The sequence below is a fragment of the Olea europaea genome, unplaced genomic scaffold (genome assembly GCF_002742605.1).
Source record: "Olea europaea var. sylvestris unplaced genomic scaffold, O_europaea_v1 scaffold2892, whole genome shotgun sequence".
NCBI lineage: Eukaryota > Viridiplantae > Streptophyta > Magnoliopsida > Lamiales > Oleaceae > Olea > Olea europaea.
In genome coordinates this window covers 32,504-42,684 of record NW_019247473.1, presented here as the reverse complement: position 1 = coordinate 42,684, position 10,181 = coordinate 32,504, and the positions used below count along the sequence as shown (strand labels likewise).

Sequence of the window (10,181 nt, the reverse complement as noted above, 5' to 3'; positions counted from 1 at the left end):
GTGAAGAAGTATTTAAGGCTCTTGTGATCTGTGTAGATTTCATGTCTCCCACCATAGAGATAATGACGCCATATCTTTAGGGCATGAACTACCGCTGCTAGTTCCAAGTCATGAGTCGGACAGTTTGGCTCGAACTATTTCAACTGTCTCGAGGCATAAGCAATCACCTTTTCTATGTTGCATCAAAATACAACCCAAACCCTGTTTGGAGGCATCGCTATAAATTACAAACTCATTCGAACCTTCAGGTAGATTTAAAACAGGGGCTGAGACTAATCTTTATTTAAGTTCCTGAAAACATTTCTCACATTTTTCCATCCACATAAATTTCACCCCCTTTCGAGTTAACTGAGTCATTGGACCTGCTATTTTTGAGAAATCCTCAATAAATCTTCAATAATAGCCAGCCAACCCTAAGAAACTGCAAACTTTACTAGCACTAAACGGGCTAGGCCAATTAGTTACTGCTTCCACTTTAACTAGGTCTACTTCAATTCCTTGGGTGATAACCACATGACCAAGAAAACTTATGCGATTGAGAAAAAAATCGCACTTCTTGAATTTGGCATATAATTTTTCCTTCCTCAAAGTATCAAGTACTACTCGGAGTTGTTCCTCATGCTATTTCCTATCATTGGAGTACACAAATATATCGTCAATAAATACTATGAAGAATGGTCCAAATACTGATGAAACACTCGGTTCATTAGGTCCATAAATACCGCTGGAGCATTGTTCAAATCGAAAGGCATGACAGTGAACTTGTAATGCCCATAACGAGTCCTGAAAGTAGTTTTTGGTATATCGCTTGCCTTGATCTTCAGCTAATGATACCCCAACCTCAAGTCAATCTTTGAAAACACCGTTGCATCCCTTGATTGGTCAAATAAGTCTTTTATTCTTGGTAGGGGATATCTATTTTTTTATAGATAAATGATTCAATTCTCGATAGTCAATGCACGTCCTCATACTCCCATATTTCTTCTTCAAAAAAAGTACTGGAGCACCCCAAGGAGATACACTCGGTCGAATGAAACCTTTTTCCAACAACTCCTCCAATTATAACTTCAATTCTTGGAGTTCTTCGGTGCTATTCGGTACGAAGCCTTAGATACTGGTGCTACACCAGGAACTAAGTCAATTGTAAATTCCACTTGCCCATCTCGTGGAATGCCGAGTAGGTCATCTAGAAACACTTCTGTAAAATCTTTCACAATGTTAATATCTTTAACGGTTGTTTCTACATGTTTGGAACCATTGATATTAAGTAAGAATCCTTGACATGACTCCCTTCTCAACATCTTCTCCGCTTTTAGGGCTGACACAAGGCGAGGTAGAGTCTTGGACTTTGCTTTGAAGAAACGAAACTATTTTTCTTCCGGTCTATAAAATAACACTTCATTCTCATGACATCGAATGGTTCCATGATTGAGTCCCAACCAGTCCGTGCCTAAAATAACGTCGAAATCTTTCATCTCCAAAAGATATAAGTCCGCCAATAGTATATTTCCATCAATCTTTAACTTCATAGCTCTAGTCATCTGATTTGTACAAAGAGTTCTCCTTGAATAGATGCTAACCTCTAATGCATTATCCATTTTCACACATGCAATGTCATACTTAGTGACAAATGATATAGAGATAAAAGAATTTGTAGCCCAGAGTTAAAAAGTACATAAGCAGGTACATCAGATAATAACAGAATACCTATTTTTGTAATTATGATGTTAGACTTAGTGATGGGGAATACAAAATCAAGAACATAAACAAGTACTTCACATAATAACAAAATACCTGCTATCACATTCTGATCTTACTCTGCCTTATGCTGATTTAATGCAAAAACTCGAGCCTTTTCGTTCTTGTTCTTATCTTGATCATCATCCTTCTTTCACGGAGGCTCTGTACAGTGCAAATCGATATGCCCTGGCTTACCACATTGGAAATATAAGTTCTTCCCGAATAAGCATTCACCCCTATGAGGTTTAATACACTTAGGGCATGGTGTAATACCTCCACTCAACCCACTGATACGAACTCCTGGGCTTGGCCTTTTATTCTGCCAATTACGTTTGTCCTTGCTCTGATCATTCCACTTTCTTTTTCCTAACGACTCCTCGCTCTGTTGGGCATATTGCTCAAACGTAGTCCTTTGATATGAATTAGCATGAACTCTCTCCAACATTTCATGATATGAAGTGAAATGATGCGACATAATGATCATGTTGATTTTCAGGCCTTGTCCATTTTCAAACATCCCGATCTTCTTGACTTCTGTATCTACTAAGTACGGGGCGTACATTGAGAGCTGTTCAAACTGTCTCTCGCAATCAGTAAACTACATGTTTTCCTATCTGAGTTGCAGAAACTCTGATTCCTTAAAGTCTCTCAAAGTTTGTGGGAAGTATTTTGCCATCACTTCTTCCTTAAATTGTTCCCTAGTCAGGTTATGCTGTTGCTCTTCGGTCTTAGTACGTGAGACAGATTCCCACCAGTGATCGCTGCTCCAATCAACATGAATTCTGTGCATAGTACCTTTTGTGCATCCATGCAAGAAATATGTTAAAAAATGCGCTCCAGACCTCTAATCCACTCCTCAACCGCCAGTGGGTCAGAATTTCTATCGAAAGTAGGAGGCTTGTACCTACAAAACTGCTCAACCACGAAAATAGCTCCAAGGATAGATAGAGGTGCATCCTACTGTGGTAGTCCATTTTGAGGTGGAGATACTTGATTCTGTCTGGTCAACTCTTGCACCGCTTGTAAGAAGTCACGCATCAAATTTATGTTGGTAGGTGGTGTCATTTCCTAAAATTTAACATTAAGTCACTCATCATTTATTAGTACTAAGTCTAAGATGTTATACATATTTTATTGTAATACATATCGTAAAGTTGATGAGGAAATAAATATGCGTGTCTTATAAAATCAAAGATAAGACAATTTAAAATATTTAAGTTATGTAAGGTCTAAGTACATTAATTTTCTTACCCTTATACATACCTTAGAGTCGTCGGATGGTGGCCGATCGGTGGTCGTTGAGTATTAAACGTCGTTCTTATTTTTTATTTATTTTTTAGAAGTAATTAATAATATGCAAACACAATGAATAAGATACATGCCTACAGGTTACAAGATCCGCTATTAGCATAAAATATTAAATATAATTCAAACAAGCATTGTAACCTTCGATATTATACAATTACAGTTATTATACCATATTATTATTTTTTATTTCTTTCATTTATTTATTTATTTCTCCTGCTAAAAAATAAGCATCATTATACAATATTCATCCATATAACTGCAATGTAGACTCTTGCCAACATACTCTTTTGCCATATGTATTATATGCAACATATTAGAACATTGAGTTTTGTGTGCAAATACCATAATAATTTTTTTTTTTTTTTAAACATTGTAAGTTTGTAACCATTTCCCAATCATCAATGCCACCCGTTTGAACCCCATTAACTTGTGCACCTCCCATTTTACTTGTAATGCCATTCTTACTCTTGCCATCATTCAACAAGATAGCAAAACTAGGGGCACAATTGTCATTTTATGCACAAACCCTTGTGAACCACAAAAGTGTACTGTCAACTATCATTTATATGTGGGGCCTGGCAATGTTTGAAAAAGTTGGAAATTTAATGATTTTTCTTGGGGCAAACGAGGGATGATTTCCAGTAATGTAATTTGACTTAAACATTAATCATGATTAGCACTTTATTTAATCATAACCTATGACCATAACTACTTGAATTTTTTTCACTGTTCACACAGTACCGTCGTCACTGTTCACTAACGAATAATTTTTTTTTTTAATTCATAATCACATAAAAAAAATCATAATGGGTCTACAGAAAAATAAATCTAGGCTCTGATACCAAACTATAATGACCCAAATTTTTTTAATTTTCAATGTGCAATGCTTATTTAGGTAGACAAGGATTTTCTATCTATAATATTTATATCACCTAATAAAGCCACACATTTTCCCATATTGGTGGCTCTATTTACTAATTTGCCTTTTATAATTTCAATTCAAATAAGGCAATTACCAAATTCTCGATCAAGGATGACTGACATCATGGGAGCAAAAGATCATGATTATTGTGTACTATCCCAAGAAACTTGCCTATGTGTGTGTGTATATATATATATTATCATTCATACAAAAAAAATACTATTTTATTCCAACCCTATCCAACTACACGTGTTGCCATTCTTAAAAAAATTAATAATAATTATAAACAATTACTAATAAATGACAAGGTCTATAAACTTCAATATCTAGAGTCTAACTTATCTTAATCACCTTTTTCTCGGGACTAATATATATAATTAATTATGAGCTATTCAATGAGCCCAATATTGATATACTTATACTTGCTCTTTTGAAATTTAATTATTCGCCTCATATAGAATTATGAATTTAAAACATATTTCATTTTAGTCCTCATATTTTTAAATATAAAAATAACATATAAAACAAATATATTTTTATTCTAATTTTTTTGGGGGGCGTTACAATTTGAACTTCCACATATGGAGATTCAAGCCACTCATACAACGATAGCTTGATAACACAAATATTTGCAAATAAGAGATTAGCAGTTGAATACTTTGTTCTTGAAAACAACTCAGTAACCTCAAAAAACATTTAACTTCTTACATATTTCTTTTTCCAAATCTCAATTACCATCACTAGGCAAATATTTATACCGTGATTCCCTTTGTTTCAAATGAGGAAAAAATCCTTATAAATCAAAGCATTATGAAACATCAAGTATGTGGTATTCCACCTTGTTTTACAATTAAGCACCAATTTTTTCTCCCAATCAATTTTCAATTGACATACAAAAAGGTCAAATTTTTCAGATATCTTTGGCGTGGTTGTCCAATAAGCAACACTATTACATATTTTCTCAACACTACCACCAATAATCTCCAACCATTCTTCACAATAAGATTTAATATATGTGCACAACACCTCATATGGAAAAATTCACCATTCAATACAAGAGAACGAGTACAAAGATGATTTAACACAATATTGATCATAGCATCATTTGTGGTGCAATTATCTATGGTCAAAGTTAGTAAGTTACGATCAATATTTCTTCCAGCAAACTGTACAATAGAGTTTTTGAAAGCACGTCACATATATAAAACTAAGTTCGTTCGAGAGCAAATTAAATCAACTAAAAGAATATAATTTTGGTAAATTATGAAAATAAGTGAATGTAATTTTTTACTGCACCTCATTATTCGACTCTATAGTTTCCAAGCATCATATATGAAATGAGTAGTGATAACCATGAATCCATTCTTTTGATTAGAAGAGGCCCACATATCGGTAGTGATCGAAATTCAACTCTCAATCTCTCAACTGCAATCTTGCTTTTTTCTTTCTCGTATTCATAGATCGTCAAAATGTCGCTCTTCAAAGTGTTACGAGAATGAACTTTAAATAATGGTTGCAGGTCGTGCAAGAACTCTCGAAATCGAATGTGATCAATCGAAGACAAAGAATGTTCATACAAAATCACCATTTTTGCGAGACTATACCTACACTTATCTGGATCGAAAGAGTAAGTACCCATTGTGACCTTACCACTCGCAGTATCCTTTTTTAAATTTAATGTTGCTTGGCAAATATCATCTTGATGACGAAATACACATCTCTTCAAATGATCATGCAAATGCTTTGTACTATTTTTTGTGTCACCCCTAACTGTTTCTTGTAATGATTGCATATAGCCCTCCATTCCACACTAATATTTTATCTTTTGTAGTGCTCTCAAATAGCTGAATCAATTTCCTCTTTCGGGAAAATAGTTCTCCAATATCACACTTCTCGTCACTTAGGCTTATTAGCCTTTCATCCACATTGGTAACGGTTCAACTGGATCTTCTTGTGGGACATTGCTCACCGATATATTGGTCATGCTATATTTCTCACGTATTGGTCCTAATCCAATACTTCCAGTACTACTTGGGCCAGACATCTGCGTAAATAACAAATGGCATTAAACACGATGAATTTTATCCAAATGTGGGAAATTTTATGAACACTGAATGACCACCACATAACTGAACCATGTCATCTTCATACACCCTCACATGCGTATTAAGATTATTTTCCCCAAACGTCTACTGCATCCAAATACCCAAAACTTTTTCATACATCGAATTCGTAACAATCCCAAATCAATAGTTTTCTTTTAACTACCCTACTAGTTCAAATCATTCATTAAAATGTTTCCAGAAATGCCCCTTAATTGTTCTTGAAAAAATAGGGTCCATCAAGTTTCAACTGCTGTCATAGTATATGAATTTGGAAATGACAACTACTGAGAAAATACTAAATTGTTCTTTTAGAAAATCAGTGAATGCATCCATATGCCACGTCTCTAGATGGTTAATCTATGTATGTGCACGTGTATGATAAGTTGAACTTACACCTTAGTGGCTTGAAATTAAGAGCTCATGAAGAAAATTCATAGAAAATCCACAATTCAAGTCATAGCACGTGGGGTTGTTGATCTTCATATCACACGGCATAAAATTTCAGAGAAAATGTGGTATCTTATTGTGGTGTAGTTTATCCTATTCAGAAAAGCTAAAACTGAACATCCACATCACATGTTAACCACACAAATGCTTTCCTATAAAGATTCAATCCACATATTTAAATACACTCAACACTTTGAAACACAAACAAACTTGCACCACCACAGAAGACATCTTTAATCTAGTAAATCAATCGTTTCAATTAAATAGCCAAGAGAGAATATACATCTACATCAATAAGTATGTTAAAAAAAGCACGAAAAGGTATAAACGAAAGATAGTACCATGTAGAAGATTCCAAAACGTCAGTGCAAAGCAACTTCATATAATAATAAAATGCACTCAACCTCACAATCGATTCTCTTAAAAATTATGAATATTTTAGAGCTTAAAGTAGACAGTGGAAAATTGTGAATAAGTAACAACTCACCAAAAAAATGAAAAAAGTAGATTCTCTATGTTTTTCTCTTTTGTCTATGAATTTCACAGTAAATTATACTTAACAACCACACAAGAATCACAGTTTTAGGTTTGGGAATTGGAGAATTGAACCTTTGGGTTTATGAAATGAAGTTTGGGCCTGCGGGTGTGGAACCGCCTGTAGATCGAAGGGAGTAGATTGAATTGACTGTGGACCGTGTGTAGTGTGATCGATAGATGAATAGGCTGCAAACAAATGGTGGTGCCAACGATGAGAATCACAGGATGTGGATTAAGGTTATGGGAGGAGATGAAGGGTATGGCCGTTTGGGTTAGAGTATAGAGATTGTGGATTGTTTGGTGGGATGGGAAAATTGTGGCTGAGACCCAAGACGGAGCGACGACTTACGCCCAGCCCAATCAACCCGTCGAGATGGGTATTGTTTGCCCCATTCGTGGTGGGATGGGATGGATTTTTCTGCCATCTCTAACTCCTTTTGAAGCACTCGGCTGTAAAGAAATTGCTCCAAGAAAGGTACAAATTAGATCAGCAATTGAAAGCTGACTTATCACAAACGAAAGCAAGAAAGAAACAATATGCTGATAAACATAGATCAAAAAAGATCTTTTGAAGAAGGAGACATGTTTTTCCTTAAGTGACATCCCTATACACAACAGTTGTAGAGAATAGGCCAAGCCAAGTATAAAATACTTTGGCCCATACCAAATTACGAAGAAGATTGGCATAGTATCTTTTCAATTTGCCCTCTAGCAAGATAAAAACTACACCCAATCTTCCAAGTATCATTGTTAAAGAAAAAGTTGGGAATAGGCTATGCTAATATTGTAGCTTCCTAAAGGAGGCTAACCACTTCAGCCAGAACACCAACCACTGTCTATATTACAAGCCTGATTAGTGAAATTTTGAAACCACATAATAGTAACCACACAACAGTGCAGTGGCTTATTCTTTCGTATAACATCTCCATATATAGCGCGATGTAGGAAGATATCGACTAGATTAAAGCCCATTTTTCTCAGTGTAGATCTAGGTGACAAGATCAAGGTGAGAAGATAGGTCGTCATGCAAAGAATCTAATAGGGAAAAAAAGGAAGAAGAACCAGGCAGGAGAAGAAAAATAGAAAAAGATGAATAATGATAAATAACTAAAAATTCAAAATTCGAAATAACGCCGTTTCATTAAATAAAAGGATACTGCATTTGGAGCCAACCATATTTATACTTACCATATTGGGATTTACACTACCCTATTTACACTCACTCATCGTTTATCATTACCACAAGATGATATCGTATTTTCAACTCACCGTATTTGCATTCGAAAGTTGTAATAGTTTAATTAAAGTGTTTCTTTAAAAATTTTGTTAGAAGAATGTCTTCCATATATTTAATTTGATTCTATATTGAGCTCATCTAGTTCAATTAATCTCCATTGTTGATTATTTGCGAGGTTGAACTATGTTGATAACTGTAGTTTTTACACTTATTTGGGATCCAAAATTATGATATTTTGGTATTCTTTGGACGGATTAGTACTTAATTTGTTGTTTATTGCTTTTATTAGGAAAAAATCATGCTTCGATGAAAAATTGGAATAAAGCACGGAAAAAGGCTAAAATAAAGCAAATCCAAAATTCGATGACTAAAATGCAAATACTCAAAAGTTGTTTCGAACCTCACGATGAAGATTTGAGAGTGCTTAAAGTCAATTGGATGAGGAAAGAAATCAAATGGATGAATTATAGTCAAAATATTATCATAGATCAACTCTCAGCCGAAAAAGATATGCTTCGAATTTTCAGCCTCACCCAATTTTGGCATAGTAAACATTCGAATTGGAAGGACCTGATGTTTCTAGAAGAATAGTAGCCCTCTGAATAAGATTTTGAAATGCATTTTGAGTCACCTCAATTGGATATCAAGAAAGAAAGTTATAACAAAAATACTGAACATTGTTTGGCTATCAAAAATTAGGCATGGCGCTCGCCTTCAAACAAAACAATGGAGCGACTGGGGCACTCAAGGCCCCTAGGCGCGTACCCTAGATTATACTAGGCATGCGCCTCAGTGGTAAACGGTGAAAAATATAGGTTTCCTTATTTTATTTTGGTAAGCAACCTCCTCAATATCATATAAATAGGAGAACACGTCTGGACATAATTTTTATCATTGAAAACCTCCATTTGATCTCAATTTCATCATATTCTACACATTTTGGAGGTGACGAACAAGTCTATACATCAATTCCAGCCGAATCATACAAGGATTTTGAAGATTCATAGCCTAGTTTCAAGATTTAAGCCAAAAACGTGGATTTCTCCTACTTCTTCCATCTTTCTTATTTTCGGGTGATATTTTTCCAATCATTGTTGTGTAATATAATTATAAGATTGTTAGACTAATTTTTTCATTGTATTTGATGAAAGATAAACCCTATTGTTGTTTATTTTAATTCAAAATAATTGGTTTAGTATTTTTTTTTCTTTGGTTTTGCATTCCCATTGAACTATTTGATTGCTTGATCACCAATTAGATAGTAAGTTGCTTGTTTGTATGAATACTCACAATAAGTTTAGAATGCGGTAAAATCAACACATGGACAACAGATATTAGGAATAATATCTACGGCATGTGCAATCACATGTGATATATCCTAAGAACCAATGCATATTTTTCATGTGACTTCGGACTAGGAATAGGATTAGGTCGTGCTAAACATAGGTTTAATATATCTTGGAAAAGAATACTGAATTAAAGTAAATTATCGATTGTCTTGAGTGCATCGATTTACTAAATTACAAATTAAGAATTGAATTAAATGATAATAGGGGGATTGGAAATATTCGCATATTAGGTAAATAGTTTATTCGATTTCTTAGTTTAGGATTAGAATAGAAAACATACAAATCACAACTTCTTTTATATCACCACACCTCAAATTTGATAAAAACTATTGAACTAGATATTAGACCTTATTCCTCATGGTAACGAAACTCTTAACTCACACATTTTATTACTTGTACAATGATCTCGTACGCTTGTGGGTTTTATATGAACAATTTTTTGGCGTTGTTACAGTGGAATAATGGATTTAATTTTAGTCCAGTAGTTTCTACTAAGTTTGATTTCTCTTAATTTTTTATTTTTATTTTGTTCTTTA

At 34.3% G+C, this 10,181-nt stretch overlaps 1 long non-coding RNA gene across 2 annotated transcripts; it reads right to left on the bottom strand.

The window, feature by feature from the left end:
* Positions 1–5,493: 5,493 nt before the first annotated feature.
* On the bottom strand, positions 5,494–7,650 carry LOC111384299. Of its 2 annotated transcripts, none has more exons than XR_002700873.1 (2): positions 7,010–7,650; positions 5,494–6,014 (listed from the first exon to the last, which is right to left on the bottom strand). It is a non-coding gene; the product is annotated as an uncharacterized LOC111384299 (long non-coding RNA). The 2 variants fall into 2 exon arrangements; XR_002700874.1 differs by having other exon boundaries at positions 7,132–7,650.
* Positions 7,651–10,181: the final 2,531 nt, after the last annotated feature.